The sequence below is a fragment of the Podarcis gaigeae genome (genome assembly GCF_964106915.1).
Source record: "Podarcis gaigeae genome assembly, chromosome: 2".
Taxonomy (NCBI): domain Eukaryota; kingdom Metazoa; phylum Chordata; class Lepidosauria; order Squamata; family Lacertidae; genus Podarcis; species Podarcis gaigeae.
Genome location: NC_139679.1, coordinates 12,251,950 through 12,269,799, shown reverse-complemented (window position 1 = coordinate 12,269,799; position 17,850 = coordinate 12,251,950). Strand labels below are relative to the sequence as shown.

At 46.4% G+C, this 17,850-nt stretch overlaps 1 long non-coding RNA gene across 1 annotated transcript in view; it reads left to right on the top strand.

Annotated features, from left to right (window-relative positions):
* The window catches only part of LOC310840026, a 97,399-nt gene extending 87,637 nt beyond the window's left edge, over positions 1 to 9,762 (top strand). The window contains exon 2 of the long non-coding RNA XR_014561771.1: positions 9,255 to 9,762. This is a non-coding gene — a long non-coding RNA (uncharacterized lncRNA). The remainder of the gene's footprint in view (positions 1 to 9,254) is intronic.
* The last annotated feature ends 8,088 nt before the right edge of the window (positions 9,763 to 17,850 follow it).

Below are 17,850 nucleotides of genomic sequence, written 5' to 3'. Positions count from 1 at the left end.
CCTTATTCCAGCGCCGTTTCCCGCTGCTTCCCACTGCTATCCCAGATTGTTAGATATCCCGTAGACAGGTGAGGCTGCTGATCCCTTATTTTCAAATCTGAAAGTTGACAGCTATGGATCAGGAGTCAGCAAACCTTTTCAGCAGGGGGCTGGTCCACTGTCCCTCAGACGTTGTGGGGGTCAGAATATATTTTTTGGGAGGGGATGAATGATTTTCGCCCTCCCACAAAGAGGCCTGAAGATGCTTCGCTTTACCTGTCCCAGTTGTCTTCCCAATAGCCGCAGTTGGGCAGCCAGGCGCCGTGACGGGGCAGGAGGCTGCGTTGGCTGGCAAAGACAGAAGCAGCAGCCCTGGCAGAGGAGCCACGAACAGATGTAGGGGAACCGGAGCATCGCTGGAGCTTTTACCACCACCTGCTGCTGCTGCTGCTTCCTGAGAGGCACTCCAGAGAAGAAGGCAGAGCCGTCTGCCAACCCACAAGCGACCGCCACGGCCGTCACAACAACCTACCTGAACACCATGGGAGGAATGAAGGAGGGAGGGAGGGAGGTGGTGACAAAGAAAGTGTGTGAGGAGCAAGAAGAATTACCGACGAAAGAAGAATGGAGGATGAAATTGATGGACTATGCAGAGGTAGATAAATTAACAGGAAGGATTCGAAACCAGTGGGATCAGAGATTCTTAGAAGACTGGAGTAAATATATGAATGATTTGAAAAGTAATTGTGATGAACAGATTACGCTACTAGGACTGCAGGAAGTTTTGTAAAGTGGATTATTTGAAATATTGCAAGAAAGCCTATGAAGAGAATTATTAGTTAATGACAATTAAGTGTAATAGGAAATTGAGAAATGCAGAAGAAGTGATAAAGAACGGAAAATCATCAGAGGTGTTGACGGAAGTATAAAATGTTATATAATTCAAATATTTATTCCAGTCCTCTAAGAATCTCTGAGCCCGCAGGTTTCGAATCCTTCCTGTTAATTTATCTAATTCTGCATAGTCCATTAACTTCATTTGCCATTCTTCTTTCGACGGTAATTCTTCTTGCTTCCATTTTTGTGCCAATAATATTCGGGGTGGAGGTGGGGGGAACACAACATTTCTCGGCTCAAGAACCACAGTCAAAGTTGGGTAACTCCAAGGGCTGCATGTTGTTGCATAAATCTATGCTGTTCTTCCCTTGGATAGGTGTTCCAGATATCTGCACACACACCCACACACCCACACCCACACCGGAAAGGGAGTCAGAGGCAGAACTCAGGTTTATTCAGCTGAATAAAAAGGGACAGACTCCTGACTTCTCTGGGCAGGAAAAGGGTCTGTTTGGTACAGAAAGAAACAGCAGTATTTTATACTTTCAAAATACAGTCCAGAGACACAGTGCTGAACAAAGGAGCATTTCCCACATTATCTGTCCTGCACTGTTCTGCCAGCTCATCTCTGCCTGCCAAATTTGTTGCAAACCCTTGTTTTGCTAGGCGGTCTTGCTAGCTCCATCCTTGATGTTATCTGCTTACACTGAGCCTTGCATTCCATTCCCTCTCTGACTGTCCTGTGGCTTAGAAGAAGAAAAAATATACTTAGAATATATGCAGCAAAAAGCAATTAATACAAAAGCAAATTAAGCATGATTAATTCATTCCAATAAGCATAAACGATTAATAATTCTGGAAAGATCACGAGGCTCCAAAAATAACAGATTGGCAAATCAAATTACAGGAATTGAGGGAGACGGCTCAATTGACTAGTAAACTCAGAGGAAACTCAAAGCAAAAATTTGTGGAAAAATTGGATGGTTATAGAAGATATGTTCAAAAATACAATAATAGTTTTGACTCCGTGCTAGCATTCGAGTGATAAAGGAACTAAAAGGAGGTGGACAATTAAGGATTTATTATGTTTTCAGAATGTATTGGAAAATTTATATAGAAAGGTTTATTGTTTTGTGTACATTTGATTGTAAGATAAAATATATGCAAAGGGACTTGACAGGAAGTCAAAGTTGAAGAAAAGATTTTGGAAGATAAAAGGGGGGAAATATTTACTTTCATTATTATCATTTTGTGTGCGGGTGTGCGGGTGTCTGCACATATGTGTGTTTTTGTATGGAATGTTTGGGAGGAAATAAGAAGGTAAATATCAAATAACAAACTGAATATTGATGTATGTAATTTTTATTTCTTAATTATATTTAGTGGTAGTATGGTTGTATTGTTTTATGTAACATAAAATCATTCAATAAAAAATATTTTTTTAAAAAAATCTGATTTTTGTAACATCAACAGTGATTGTGGCCAGAGTTGCCTCTGAATAAGCACTCGCTCTCACACGTACACACTGAGCTCACCGTGCATAACAGTTCACATACATACACATGCAGGTGTTGGGAAAATGCCCTGGGGGTGCCTGCAAGCCCCCGAATCTCCGAGCATCCTCCAGTATGCGCAGCCCTAGAAAAGGCATTTCCCCTCTTCTCCAATGTGCTCAGCGACATATACTAGCTGGCATATGCACACTAATCTTCTGGAAAAACACACCATGAAGAGTGAGACATCAAAGAGCTAATCTACTACAGTGGTACCTCAGGTTAAGAACTTAATTCGTTCTGGAAGTCTGTTCTTAACCTGAAACTGTTCCTAACCTGAGGTATCACTTTAGCTAATGGGGCCTCCCGCTGCTGCCGTGCCGCCACCGCACGATTTTTGTTCTCATCCTGAAGCAAAGTTCTTAACCCGAGGTACTATTTCTGGGATAGCGGAGTCTGTAACCTGAAGTGTCTGTAACCTGAAGTGTCTGTAACCCGAGGTACCACTGTATTTATTTACACACTATGTACAGACAAAGACATAATGGTGTCTGTTCTCTCCAGCTCCAAGAGAACGAAAAAGCAAGAAATAAAAGCAAAAGTATGTTACAGCAGAAGAAATAAGACTGTCTTCCTTTCTGAGACTCGTCCCAGACAGGCATGTGATTTATAACAATCTCATCTGCAGCATCGAAGGCATGAAATACTAACAGCAGGTTCTCTCTCTCTCTCTCTCTCTCTCTCTCTCTCTCTCTCTCTCTCTCTTTCACACACACACACACACACACACAGAGGGAGAGAGAGAAGTGCACAGCTCTATCTCACATAGGCCCCCTCTACCCTCATCCCCAGGGGATGCGGGTGGCGCTGTGGGTTAAACCACAGAGCCTAGGACTTGCCGATCGGAAGGTCGGTGGTTCAAATCCCTGCGATGGGGTGAGTTCCTGTTGCTCGGTCCCTGCTCCTGCCAACCTAGCAGTTCAAAAGCACGTCAAAGCGCAAGTAGATAAATAGGTACCGCTCCGGCGGGAAGGTAAACAGCATTTCCGTGCTCTGCTCTGGTTCGCCAGAAGCAGCTTAGTCATGCTGGCCACTTGACCCGGAAGCTGTACACCGGCTCCCTCAGCCAATAAAGCGAGATGAGCGCCGCAACCCCAGAGTCGGCCACGACTGGACCTAATGGCCAGGGGTCCCTTTACCTTTACTACAGCAGCAAGAATGCCACTTGCCCCAAAATGGGAAGAAGCAGAAGGCAAAGGAAGAATGGATACAAAAATTTATGGCATATGCAGAAATGATGAAACTTACCTGTAATAGTTATAGGGGTTGCTCGTGCGTAAGTTGCCGCCACTCCTGGCTAGGTTACCTGGTTAAACCCTTTCTGTCTGGACAGCCCTTCACTTCGTGGCTGTTTCAGTCGCTGGCAGAATCCGTCAGTGGGCACTTCTTGAACTTCTTCCAGCAAATAGGTTCTTTGACACCAAGTCTCCGCCTACTCTCCCTGCGCGGAATTCTTCTAGGCAGGGAGGGTGTGGGCAGCGGAGGACCCCTACTCTCCCCGCTGGTCTCTGGCAAGGAGTCCTGGAGCCCCCTTGCCAATTCCCCCACCTGCCCCCCTTCACCCCTGGTGTTACGCTGATTTCCTTCCCCAGCAGATGGGCCGCCTCTCTCCCTCCTGGGCCCCTCTCCAGCATCGCTCTGGAGCCTTGCCTCCGCCTCTGGCTCCGATGGCAGTCCCCTGACATTACCCAAAGAAGAAGAAATCAAGTAGCAAACTTTTTATAAAATAATGGACATGGTTTATTGAATATTTACAGATAAATTGCAAACATTGGCAATTGGCCAAAACAACCTGCAGTTTCATAAGAGTTTATATTTAAAGCAGATAATTAAATGAGCAAATGAAATGAATTTGGATATGCAGAAGATATTCAAAAGTAAATTTCAGGAACCGCAGAAAGAGGTGGAAGGAAGTCAAGCTTCAAAATGTTAAAATGACCGTAAAATCAATGAAATGGATAAACCTGAGAAGTATAAATAAAAAAATAAGAACAAAAAACACCGAAAAACACACCTATATTTCCGGGTGTGCGTCTGAATCCCTCCCATGAAATACTGAAGGTCTGAGGGCGACCTATATATATATTGAAACCGCAAGTCTCTTCTTCTCCATATGGAACAGGTGACACCCCTAGACTCTCTACACAAGAAATCCAATTCCCCTGCTTTGATCACCTGCTCTGCCTTTTGCACTTTGATGGGCCTTGATCAGCCTGCCTGGCAACCCCTCACATCTCTCTGCTGCAACTACCCCAATTTGGGGGTTTGGGTGCTTAGCGGAGCCTTTCATCTCTTTCCTTCCTTAATCAGAAGCACGCCACGCGGCTGTTCTGTCGATCACACGCACAGAAATAGAAGAGAACAAAAGAAGAGAGCAGGAAAGCGAGCCCCGTCCTAAATGCCTGCTTCGAGTTGCCAACTATTCAACTAGCCTCTGCAGCTGTGCCTTGAGTACCAGCTTGATGTAACAGATCTTAGCTGGCAATAACGGCTACGGCATAGACCCTGCCGCAATGAGCTTTGCCTGCTGATTCCCGCAGACCAAGCTGCCGTCAAAAGGCACAAGAGCGGGCAGCGTGCTTTTCTGCTTCGTGGTCAGTTGGCAACGTTATTTCAGCAAGAGGACGGAAGCTCAGGCCCTAGCAGTTCGAGTTAGCGACTCTTGCTAATTTGCCGCATGGCAAATTCACTGAAACGTATGCAAATTTTTCTGTGTTTTTTTAAACCGCTCACCTTCTCCTAACAACGAGACAGGCAAACCAGCAAGCGAAAGCAGCGCTATGCTGGCCACGCATCAAAAGAAAGGTCAAACCAATTTAACATTGGCCAGGTAACAATCATTAACTCCAATAGGAAGAGAAATGGGGGGAGCAGGCAGGAAGCGCTGCAGCCAAACAACCCAGCCGTTGTTAAATCAACAGCTTTTGCAAAATGCAAAAGGGAGCTCTGTGTGTTTGGGTACGAGAGAATCACAAATAGGTGCCCGTCCATGCAAAATCTGGATGCAGTTATCCTGGACCTGCTACCTTAAGGTAAACAGATTCCGGAGAACATACAAATGTGTGTTTCCTTCCAAAGCACGTCTCCCATCTGCTGAACTAGCTCTGTCTCTTGATGCAAATGGAACTGTACCTCTGCACCGAAGGCCACTGTCTACCCAAGTGAACCATTGCTTCGAACGAGACCTAGGTTGGACCATGGGAATCTGTGCTTTTCAATAGGTGCACAGCAGTCTTCAACAGGGGCACACCCAGTGCCGTAGTGTAGGGGGCCTGGGGGGGGCCATGACCCCGGGTGCAAATTTCTCAGGAGGTGCAACCAGGTATCCCCCTGGCAGGATCCCTCATTGAGGCCAGAGTCACAGGGAGGCAAGCCATGCCAGGGCCAGGTCTTTGAACCAGCGGTTGTGGCAGCACCTCTTTCTCCTTGTGGCCAATAAAGGGACACCTGGGCCATCTGTTGCCCATTAAGGAGAGAGGGAAGGAGAGGAAGGCGGGAAAGTACTGCCAGAGGCATGTGTGTCGCCCAGAGCAATTTGCTGCAAGGACAGGAGGGAGAGGCGACACAGCTTTGTGTTTCTCTGCCTTATCTCTGCTCCTAGGTTGGGGCCAGGTTGCATTAAATTATGGAATGAGAATATCAAATTTACCGCATGTACTGCGTTAAAGGAAAATGTTATGAAAATGATGTATAGATGGTATATTACACCGGTAAAACTTGCAAAAAATGTATAAAACATGTAAGAAATGTTGGAAATGTAAAGAAAAGGATGTCACCTTTTACCATATGTGGTGGGAATGTAAGAAAGTGAAGAGCTTCTGGGAATTGATATACAATGAATTGAAGAAAATGTTGAAATATACATTTGTTAAGAAGCCAGAGGCCTTTCTTTTAGGAATGATAGGAAATGAAATAAATAAAAAGGATTGTAAACTTTTCCAATATGCAGTAACAGCGGCAAGAATATTACTGGCCCAGAAATGGAAACAGAAACAAGTACCAACATTGGAGGAGTGGAGAATGAAGCTGATGGACTATGCAGAACTTGATAAATTGACAGGGAAGATCAGATATCTACGAGATCAAAAGTTTATCGAGGACTGGGGAAAGCTAGTGGAATATTGGGAATGTATAAGTGATAATGAAATAATGTTAGTGGCATTTAAAGAAGCCCTGTAAAAACTTAAGAAATATTGTAAGAAAGAAAAACAGGTGTGGAAGGGTATGTTAAAAGGCAATAGCAATTTTAGGAAATGTGTAATGAAAAAGTTTAATTTGGATGATTGTCAGAGAGGCTGAAGGAAGTCCAAAAACGAGAAAATTTGTTAAAGTTGTAATGTGGTGCGATATGTATTTTTCTTGATGAAAATTAATAAAAATATTATTTTTTAAAAAGGGGGGGAAATAGGTTGGGGCCAGCTTGCAAAGTGCTATAAGAAAAACTGCTCCCTTTCCCTTATGGGGTATTCCAGAGCCCATATAGAGTCCTTACCAGTAGGAGAAAGTAACAGGCCAACCAGAGTATACAGTGGTAGAAGAGTTTGGATTTGATATCCTGCTTTATCACAACCCTAAGGCGTCTCAAAGCGGCTAACATTCTCCTTTCCCTTCCTCCCCCACAACAAACACTCTGTGAGGTGAGTGGGGCTGAGAGACTTCAGAGAAGTGTGACTGGCCCAAGGTCACCCAGCAGCTGCATGTGGAGGAGCGGAGACGCGAACCCGGTTCCCCAGATTACGAGTCTACCGCTCTTAACCACTACACCACATTGGCTCTCACTGGTACCTTGGGTTAAGTACTTAACTCGTTCCGGAGGTCCGTTCTTAACCTGAAACTGTTCTTAACCTGAAGCACCACTTTAGCTAATGGGGCCTCCCACTGCTGCCGTGTCACCGGAGCCCGATTTCTGTTCTCATCCTGAAGCAAAGTTCTTAACCCAAGGTACTATTTCTGGGTTAGCAAAGTCTGTCACCTGAAGCATATGTAACCCGAGGTACCACGGTATTGAGAAGCAAAGCGGCTAGTAAGCCTGATCTTTAGTAAGCCTGATCTTTAGGAGAGTCAAAATGGCTTCTTGGTTGCTCTCCCATACTATTTCAGACACATGGTTCATATATTTAGACATGTGTGCATTTATGAATATTTATCCTATATTTGAGACCTTAAAATTCTTATAACAAAGGAGAGACTTCCCTGATTAGATGCTGGCTGCCGAAGGGACTGATCGCTGCCCAGTCCACCGGGCACCGGCAACCCATGCTATGTCCCTGGGCACAGCACAATCAAACATTGCACAAAATAAGCCAGAAATATAAAATATTGGGGTCCAGGAGGATGCCTTTGGGCAGGCCATGAACTTATCCATCTTCCCCATTTTTTTCAATTTGGGATTGTTAGTCACTTCCTGGGATCTGAGACAGAGGAAGATCTTTCCCCATAATCTGCTCCTCAACCCTTTAGCTGGAGAGGCCAAGGCTTGAACCAGGGACTTTCTGGGTGCCTAGCATGTGTCCCTCCTCCACTGTCCTACGGCCCTTCCCCAGGAACACAGCTGTTAAGGGTCTAGGAGGCCACGCTGGGAGGAGTCACGTGGGATGGGAACGAATCTTTCTCCCCATGTTGCAAATGCAAGACCTGCTTCCAGGTCTCTTCCATTTGCACCCAAAACCCCACACCATTCTCAATATCATGATGGTGGATTGGGAGAAATTGTGGAAAAAGGGAATCAAATATACAGCGTGTAATGTATTAAGAGGCGGTTGGAGGATGGATGGTGGCTAATGGATTGAGGCTGAATCCTGACAAGACAGAAGTATTGTTTTTGGGAGACAGGGGACGGGCTGATGTGGAGGACTCCCTGGTCCTGAATGGGGTAACTGTGCCCCTGAAGGACCAGGTGCACAGCCTGGGAGTCATTTTGGACTCACAGCTGTACATGGAGGCACAGGTCAAATCCATGTCCAGGGCAGCTGTCTACCAGCTCCACCTGGTATGCAGGCTGAGACCCTACCTGCCTGCGGACTGTCTCGCCAGAGTGGTGCATGCTCTAGTTATCTCCCGCTTGGACTACTGCAATGCGCTCTACATGGGGCTACCTTTGAAGATGACCCGGAAACTACAACTAATCCAGAAAGCGGCAGCTAGACTGGTGACTGGGAGTGGATGCCGAGACCACATAACACCGGTCTTGAAAGACCTACATTGGCTCCCAGTACGTTTCCAAGCACAATTCAAAGTGTTGGTGTTGACCTTTAAAGCCCTAAACGGCCTCGGCCCAGTATACCTGAAGGAGCGTCTCCACCCCTGTCCTTCTGCCCGGACACTGAGGTCCAGCGCCGAGGGCCTTCTGGGGGTTCCCTCATTGCGAGAAGCAAAGCTACAGGGAACCAGGCAGAGGGCTTTCTCAGTAGTGGTGCCCGCCCTGTGGAACGCCCTCCCATCGGATGTCAAAGAGATAAACAACTACCTGACATTCAGAAGACATCTGAAGGCAGCCCTGTTCAGGGAAGTTTTTAATGTGTGACATTTTAGTGTATTTTTGGTCTTTGTGGAAGCTGCCCAGAGTGGCAGGGGAAATTATTATTATTATTAAGAGAAAAATTGATGAAAATGATGTACAGATGATATTTAACACCAGTGAAGTTAGCAAAAATGTATCATACTTGTGATAATAAATGCTGGAATTGTAGAGAAAAAGAAGGAACCTTTTACCACATGTGGTGAACGTGCCCCAAGGTAAAAGACTTCTGGGAAAGGATTTATAATGAATTGACAAAAGTGTGGAAAAACACATTTATTAAAAAACCAGAAGCCTTTTTACTTGGTATAGTGGGGGGTGAAATCCCCCCAAACAGAATGTTACTTTTTTTCTGTATGCCACAACAGCTGTGAGAATATTGTTAGCGAAGAATTGGAAGAAACAGGATTTACCAACTATCGAAGAATGGCAGATGAAGATGATGGACTATATGGAACTTGACGAACTGACCGGGAGACTCCGAGACCAGAGAGAAGAGACGGTGGAACAAGACTGGAAGAAGTTTAAGGAATATTTGAAAAAATATGTTAATATTTAAATCTTAGAATAGCTTTGGAAGTGGATATAGGCTGTAGGGTTAGAAGTAGAAGATAGGGTATTTTAAAATAGTATTACTTGTAAGTGATAAAATGTGAAGTTATTTTAAGTATGATTTTAAAAAGAAGATGGTTAGAAATTATGATATATGTAAACTGCTAAAGATGAAGTAAAATGAAAATCAGATAGGTGGGACTTGGGGAAGCCCACTTAACAATGTTTAGAAAAAATAAGGATATGACAAGAATTTGTTTGTATTGTTTGTCTTTTCTGTTTATGTTTTTTATTTGTGTTATAAAATGAATAAAAAAAAATGGGGGGGGGGAAGACTGCACACCATTCTCAGGCCCCCACCTCCTTTGGTACTAGACAACCTGATGCAGAAATCTTCTTCGGCGCTCCATCGCCCCCATCGCCCCTCTGTGGAATATTGGTTGATTAATTAATTAATCTCGTGCCAGCTGCGTGGCCTCCACTTGCTCCTGCTGAGGGGAAATGAGTCTCCAGCCTCGAGTCCCAGTTGCAGCAGCTGCTTCCAGTGGGTCCTGCCAGCCTTGGCCATCTGGGAAATCAAGCGGCCCCTCTTTCCCGAGGTGTAATTGCATTTCCTCGCCTTGTGTGCGTCTGCGGCGTTGACATGCTGTTTAATTGGTGTTGCTCTAATTTGCCGCCGGCCACGCTAATTGATGGCAGCAGTAAAAACTGTGCTGACAGGAGGAAGCAGGGCAAGAAAACATGGTCGAGATGCAACGGCAGGGTTCCCCACAACCTGTGTCTGAAAGAGCTGTTTGTCTGCGGCCTCTTTCAGAACCACCTTGGCTGGCTCTAGATCTGGGTTCTTCAACCTCACTTATATTGCCGGACTACAACTCCCATCATCCCCCCAGCCATTGGCAAAACTGTCTGGTGGGCGATGGGAGGTGTAGTCCAACAACAATGAGGACCCCATGGCTGACGGATGTTGATCTGCAGGTTGGGTGCTCACAAATAGCTACCATTTATCAAGAGTTGGCTCTAGTTATCTTCCGCTTGGACTACTGCAATGCGCTCTACGTGGGGCTACCTATGAAGGTGACCTGGAAACTACAACTAATCCAGAATGCGGTAGCGAGGCTGGTGACTGGGGGCGGCCACCAAGACCACATGAGCCAGTGTGGTGTAGTAGTTAAGAGCGGTGGACTCGTAATCTGGTGAACCAGGTTCGATTCCCTGCTCCTCCACATGCAGCTGCTGGGTGACCTTGGGCTAGTCACACTTCTCTTAAGTCTCTCAGCCTCACTCACCTCACAGAGTGTTTGTTGGGGGGAGGAAGGGAAAGGAGATTGTTAGCCGCTTTGAGATTTCTTTGGGTAGCGATAAAGCGGGATATCAAATCCAAAACTCTTCACAGACCTACTTGAAAGACGAATGAATGAATGAATTTATTACGGTCATAGACCAGAAAAAACAACAACGATAGTTTACAAGGGGAGTAATGGTGTCAATTAAAAATTGTAAAATTATACATAAAAGCAATACACATATGCACACACACACACACACACACGCACACACGCACTACAATGTATGTACCTACATTGGCTCCCAGTACGTTTCCAAGTACAATTCAAACTGTTGGTGCTGACCTTTAAAGCCCTAAACGGCCTCGGCCCAGTATACCTGAAGGAGCGTCTCCACCTCCATCGTTCAGCCCAGACACTGAGGTCCAGCTCCGAGGGCCTCCTGTCGGTTCCCTCACTGCAAGAAATGAGATTACAGGGAACCAGGCAGAGGGCCTTCTTGGTAGTGGCACCCGCCCTCCCATCAGATGTCAAGGAAATAAACAACTATCTGACTTTCAGAAGACATCTGAAGGCAGCCCTGTATCGGGAAATTTTTAATGTTTGATCTTTTATTGTGTTTTTAATATTCTGTTGGGAACCGCCCAGAGTGGTGAGGTATAAATAACAAAAATTGTTGTTGTTGTTTTATCATTATTATCATTATATAAGAAGCCAGGATGGCTTTCATAATTCCGTGACTATACTTGGAAAAACAGGAGACTTGGAGGGTATAATTATTGTAAGCCGCACAATGGGACTACTGATGCATTTGTCTCGAAGTCACAAATCCCTTTGCGTTTCCCAAAAGCGACACTTTGACCTATGGTGGTTGTTATGAGGAACTGTCAGAAGTGAACAAAAAAATACACTGCTTTTTGGAAAAGTGCACCATGGATTTATATCGGGGAGACATCTCTGCGGTAACATCTTGCTCCTGAAGTGAAATCTCTTTTTTCCCCTTTGCCTCGTCTGCCACCGCTATCATCCACACACACAAAAATCCAAAGCAGCACCTCAGGCAGATTTGTGGGGAATAAAAGGTGACAGAGCAATTATGGGGCTGCTGGAGGCAAGGAATTCATAAAGCAAAGATTTGAGGATCCTGGCCCAAATCAGGCTCTGGTCTCAAGGCCACATGGCAAGGAAACACTTCTGTGATGAGTGAAACATTTTTGGAAGGGTTATAGCTCAGGGGACGCAGGTGGCACTGTGGGTTAAAGCCTCAGCGCCTAGGACTTGCCGATTGAAAGGTCGGCGGTTCGAATCCCTGCGGCGGGGTGCACTCCCGCTGCTCGGTCCCAGCGCCTGCCAACCTAGCAGTTCGAAAGCACCTCCGGGTGCAAGTAGATAAATAGGGACCGCTTACCAGCGGGAAGGTAAACGGCGTTTCCGTGTGCGGCTCTGGCTCGCCAGAGCAGCTTCGTCACGCTGGCCACGTGACCCGGAAGTGTCTCCAGACAGCGCTGGCCCCTGGCCTCTTGAGTGAAATGGGCGCACAACCCCAGAGTCTGTCAAGACTGGCCCGTACGGGCAGGGGTACCTTTACCTTTACTATAGCTCAGCGGAAGAACACGTTGCTTTGCATACAAAAAGTCCAGAGATCAGACTTTGTCACTTTCAAGTGTGGTGTTAGCAAACTCCTGCCAGAAACTTTGGAGAGCTGCCACTCTGTCTCTGTGGGGCACATGGTACCCTGCAGATGCTCTCAGCCTGGTGCCCCTCAGATGTTTGATTATTTGCCGATTTAAACATTTATAACCCACACTTCCCTAAACTATATCAAGACAGCTTACGCCATACAATAAAATCAGTCCAGGGCTATCCATAGAACGCAATTTTAAAGCATAAATAAAACATCAGAAGATACTGGGTGGTTAAAAATAGAAATTAGTATTGTGATGCCTGGGAGGGACAGCAATTGCAGTTTGACATAGTGGCTAGAAAAACTGTTTTAAACTTTTTTTTTAAAAAAAAAAAGTTTCTAATTGCATACCCCACAGGTGTCCCAGAAAAAAAAGGACATTCTGTGTTTTTCCCGTGAGAGTATGGCGGTCATTTTTGTTGCCATGATCTTGCATGATTTCATGCAGAGATCTCGCTGAAAAAAGTGCTTTTGGGGGGGCCTATGATCTCACTCAGCACCCAAAAATGCATTTTTTGGGTTCCATGAAGGCACGTCCCCCCAAAAAAGTAAGTCTTTTTAACTCTGTGACCTTGCAAGTATCACATGACTTGCGCAGAACCATGTATGGAAAGCTGCATGCCCCAGTTTTTGGACTCAACATGTTGTTCCTGTTGTTGCTGCTCCTGCTGCTGCTACTGCTGCTGCTGCTGCTGCTAGATTTGTATACCACCCTTCATCAAAAGATCTCAGGGCAGTTGGTATATAACTGTGGCAATAACTCAGGCCACCTCACCCAGACAGCCTCACTCTGCAGAAGGACGCCCTTGATCAGGCATCCCCAACCTTCGGCCCTCCAGATGTTTTGGACTACAATTCCCATCATCCCTGACCACTGGTCCTGTTAGCTAGGGATCATGGGAGTTGTAGGCCAAAACATCTGGAGGGCCGCAGGTTGGGGATGCCTGCCCTTGACCCTTCCTAAGAGCAAGGTGAGTCTGGGAGGAATAACACAAGGGGGCAGTAAAGAGCATTGGCTGGGGGTGGCCAACCAGGCAGCCAAGCTAATAATGAGGCAAAGGGGGGGGGGGTATTTTGCATCCCTGCAGCTGCCACCTAACGCAAGTGTCTCATTCTCCCTCATTATTAGGCTGCCCCTGCCCTGACACCATTTTTATGCATGCTACCTTTCTTTTTTTTTAAGGGACGCGGGTGGCGCTGTGGGTTAAACCACAGAGCCTAGGACTTGCCGATGAGAAGGTCAGCGGTTCGAATCCCCTCAATGGAGTGAGCTCCCATTGTTTGGTCCCACGACGGAGTGAGCTCCCTTTGCTCGGTCCCTGCTCCTGCCAACCTAGCAGTTCGAAAGCACGTCAAAGTGCAAGTAGATAAATAGGTACTGCTCCGGCGGGAAGGTAAACGGCGTTTCTGTGTGCTGCTCTGGTTCGCCAGAAGCGGCTTAGTCATGCTGGCCACATGACCTGGAAGCTGTACGCCGGCTCCCTCGGCCAATAAAGCGAGATGAGCGCCGCAACACCAGAGTCGGCCACGAGTCAGGGGTCCCTTTACCCTTTACCTACCTGCTCGCCCTGAAAAAAAATCTCCCTAAATGGCAAAACAGGTGGTGATGCTTAAAAAAACAGAGACAGCCAGGGACAGATTCTTCTCCCGTATGTTCCTGGCTGTCCCTGTTTTTTTAAGCAGGGTGGAAAGAGGTTGTGGGGATGGCAAAAGTGTGGTTCACCAGGGGACTGGCGGGGGGGGGGGGAAATGCTGCGTCTGCACTTGCCCTCTCACTGCCCCCATCTCTCGCTCTGAGCGGCACAGGTGTCTCTCTTGAGATGCAATTGGCCTTTGCTCTCTGCAGCCCATGCTTTGTCACCTCCAGGCGCGGCAGTATTTAATTACTGACACAGCCACCCTCTCATGAAATCCAATCCTCAGGGCATTCTGGTATTTAATGGTGCCCGGGCCGCTCCATACATGTGATGAGGCTGGGGAGAGTAGGAGAAAGTGGCCCATCCTTCCCAGAGGGACCAAGCCGTGAAAGAGATCATTTATTCTAATGAATTGCACTTACTTGAGACCAGCTTGAATAATTCACCAGCGCTGTGCGGCCCCAAGCTTGGAAGGCAGTCATGTTCGCTGGGTTAGGGCTCTCTGGCCTTCTTCCTTCATTTCTCTCTCAATCGCTCACATGTGCACACACACCTTGCCTCATAAACAGTGGCCTCCGGTCCCGTCCCCTGTTTTTCCTCAAATGTACTCTGCTCCACATTTCTGCTGTTGGATGCATCGTGGAGTTGCACTGTTGCTCAGAGGGCCTGGGCTCGGTCCAAGGTTTTGGCCTCACAGATGCTGGACAATGCAACCCACTTCATTGGATTTCTAATGCCAAAGGAGCTCCCTGGAAGGACAGATCCTGAAGCTGAGGCTCCAATACTTTGGCCACCTCACGAGAAAGAAGACTACCTGGAAAAGAACCTGATGTTGGGAAAGATGGAGAGCACAAGGAGAAGGGGATGACAGAGGGTGAGATGGTTGGACAGTGTTCTCGAAGCTACAAACATGAGTCTGACCAAACTGTGGGAAGCAGTGGAAGACAGGAGTGCCTGGCGTGCTCTGGTCCATGGGGTCACAAAGAGTCGGACACGACTAAACGACTAAACAACAACAACAACAACAATGCCGAAGGAAACTCCAGCAAAGCTGCACAAATGGTCCGCTTGCTGGGGAAAACAGGATTTTATTCTTCATTGTGTGCTTGAGAAGCTATATTCCATACACTACTCCACACAGTAACATAGTTAGGGCAGCACAACTCTTTCCACCACACTGGACACTGAGCCTAGGGGGCGCCGCAAGACTTTGCAACTATTATAGTGAATTGAGCAGAACAGAAGGCAAGAGGTGGGGGCGTTGCATGGGGCGCCACTGAAATCTGAAAAACCCAAGTCCACCCCTGTTTCTAGTGGTTTCCACAAGGCTATGTTGAAGCAAGAGTAGCGAAAGTGCAGCTAAGAAGCTCAAACCATATACAGTGGTACCTCGGGTTACATATACTTCAAGTTACATACGCTTCAGGTTACAGACTCCGCTAACCCAGAAATAGTGCTTCAGGTTAAGAACTTTGCTTCAGGATAAGAACAGAAATTGGGCTCCGGCGGTGTGGTGGCAGCAGGAGGCCCCATTAGCTAAAGTGGTGCTTCAGGTTAAGAACAGTTTCAGGTTAAGTACGGACCTCCGGAACGAATTAAGTACTTAACCCAAGGTACCACTGTATATGACTGACAGCCTTCTTTTGAAATCAAACCAATGTCTTGGCATTTAACCTTCAAAAACTTTGCATGCAGAAACTCATAGTTATAGATGAATTAAAACGTAATATTTACAGGAACATGCTTATCTCTTCTTCTAACTTCCAAATAACTGTATTTTCCTCTCTTTCCAGAGCTCATCACTCAGCCTTCTGTATCTCAATGAGGCCATGCCTTGCAGCTCCCATAAGAGATTTCCTCTTTTGCCTTCTCCTGCAGCTTTGCTCTCTTTCTCCCAAGTGGAGAAGCAGCACTCCGACACTCGATTCAACTTAGCAGTGTTCACAGTGGATTCTAAAACACAGCCATCTTGCTTCACATAAAATGAGGTCTCTCCTTCACTAGATACCTCCCATGTGACCAAAGTTAGCCAATCCCATGAGAGCTGCTAGAGAACTCTCTAAAATTCAGTTGGCAACCAATCAACATAGTAATGCATACAAGCACTAATAATAATAATAATAATAATAATAATAATAATAATAATAATTTTTATTTATACCCCACCCACCCCAGCCAAGACCGGGCTCAGGGCAGCTAACACCAGGTATAAAAACAATTGATTAAAATACAACTTAAAAACAAGATTAAAATACAACATTAAAATGCAGCCTCATTTCAGTAGAATCTCAAATCAAAAACTTTTTTTGGGATGAAAAGGTCAAATCTTCACCAAGGCCAACTATCCAGATTGGTCCTACATGGGCCAGAAAAAAGCCAGGGAAGTCCCCAAAGAGGAGTTCCATCACAGAAGGAGAAAGGAAAAAGGAAAGAGGGGGAGGGGATCAAGTTGATTCCAAGCCAAAGGCCAGGCGGAACAACTCTGTCTTACAGGCCCTGCGGAAAGAAATCAGATCCTGCAGGGCCCTGGTCTCATGAGACAGAGCGTTCCACCAGGCCGGAGCCAGTGTTGAAAAGGCCCTGGCTCTGGATGAGGCTAATCTAACTTCCTTAGCACCTGGGACCTCTAGGGTGTTGTTATTTATGGACCTTAAGGTCCTCCATGGGGCATACCGGGAGAGGCAGTCCCGTGGGTACAAGGGTCCTAGGCCTACAATTTTAGTGAATTATAAAGCCTCAACAGGCTGGAGGTGATGACTTAGTGGCCAGCCCAAAACACTGGTCAGCCATGGTAGGGCTTGGTGGAACCACTGGTGCTTCTGTAGTCCAGGCCTTCAGGTGCTCCCTGACAGTGCGGCTTCTCCACCAACCACAGACCTGCCCGGATGGCAAAACACATCCAAACCTTCTCCAGCACTGGAGTTTGGATTACTCTGCTAATCCATAATTATTTGGGACCCATCCCTTGAGGTTTTATTCCACTTCAGCAGAGGTTTCCTGTACCTCATTGCGGCCACAAACGTCAGTCACTCGAGAAGGTCTGCCTCCTTTTATAGATGGCCTATTGTAATTAATCCAGGAAAAGGCTGCTTTCTGCCACATCTGCCTCTGCAGAGTTAGCTAGTTCCCTTTTTATTAGGTCCTTAGGTATCATATGACACTTAAGTCCAACTGCCATAAACCTACAGCAGGTTTTATTAAGGAAATTGTGTCGGGATTGCATGAGAATAGCCTAGAGGAAATATTGGCTATGCAGAGACAGCGGGAGGACTTCTGGTTTTCAAGCCAGACGTTCACCATGTCTAAAATCCTGTCCTGGTGTCTGGGATGCAAAATTCAGGCTATGTTGCGCAGTTGAAATGTTCAGCTTCGGTGGGCTGTAAGCTGCAAAAGCCTCTATAGCTCAGGAGCTGGGGAAAGATGTGATGCCTGGGAGGTCTCCCTCATTGATCACATATCACACCATTCTTCTAAAGGGCTCTGGGTGGTGTACCTGGGAATTTCTGCGTATCATCCTTGCAACAACTCTGTAAGATGGATGGAGGTGGCAAGGCAAGGATTGGCCTGAAACCCACCAATAAGATTCATGGCTGAGCCAAGATCTGAAATCTGCCACCCACCCAATGAATTACAGCTTGCCAGGTACTTGACGGTCCCCCCTGTTATTGCAGACCTGGAACAAATAGCCAAATCAGGAAGTTTATGGAGCCCTCTAGTGGGCTGTCATCAGGGATAGGGGGGAGAAATGTGATTCAGTTTGCATTTAGAGACGGATCTGTCCAATTTCGCACTTCCCGAAACATGA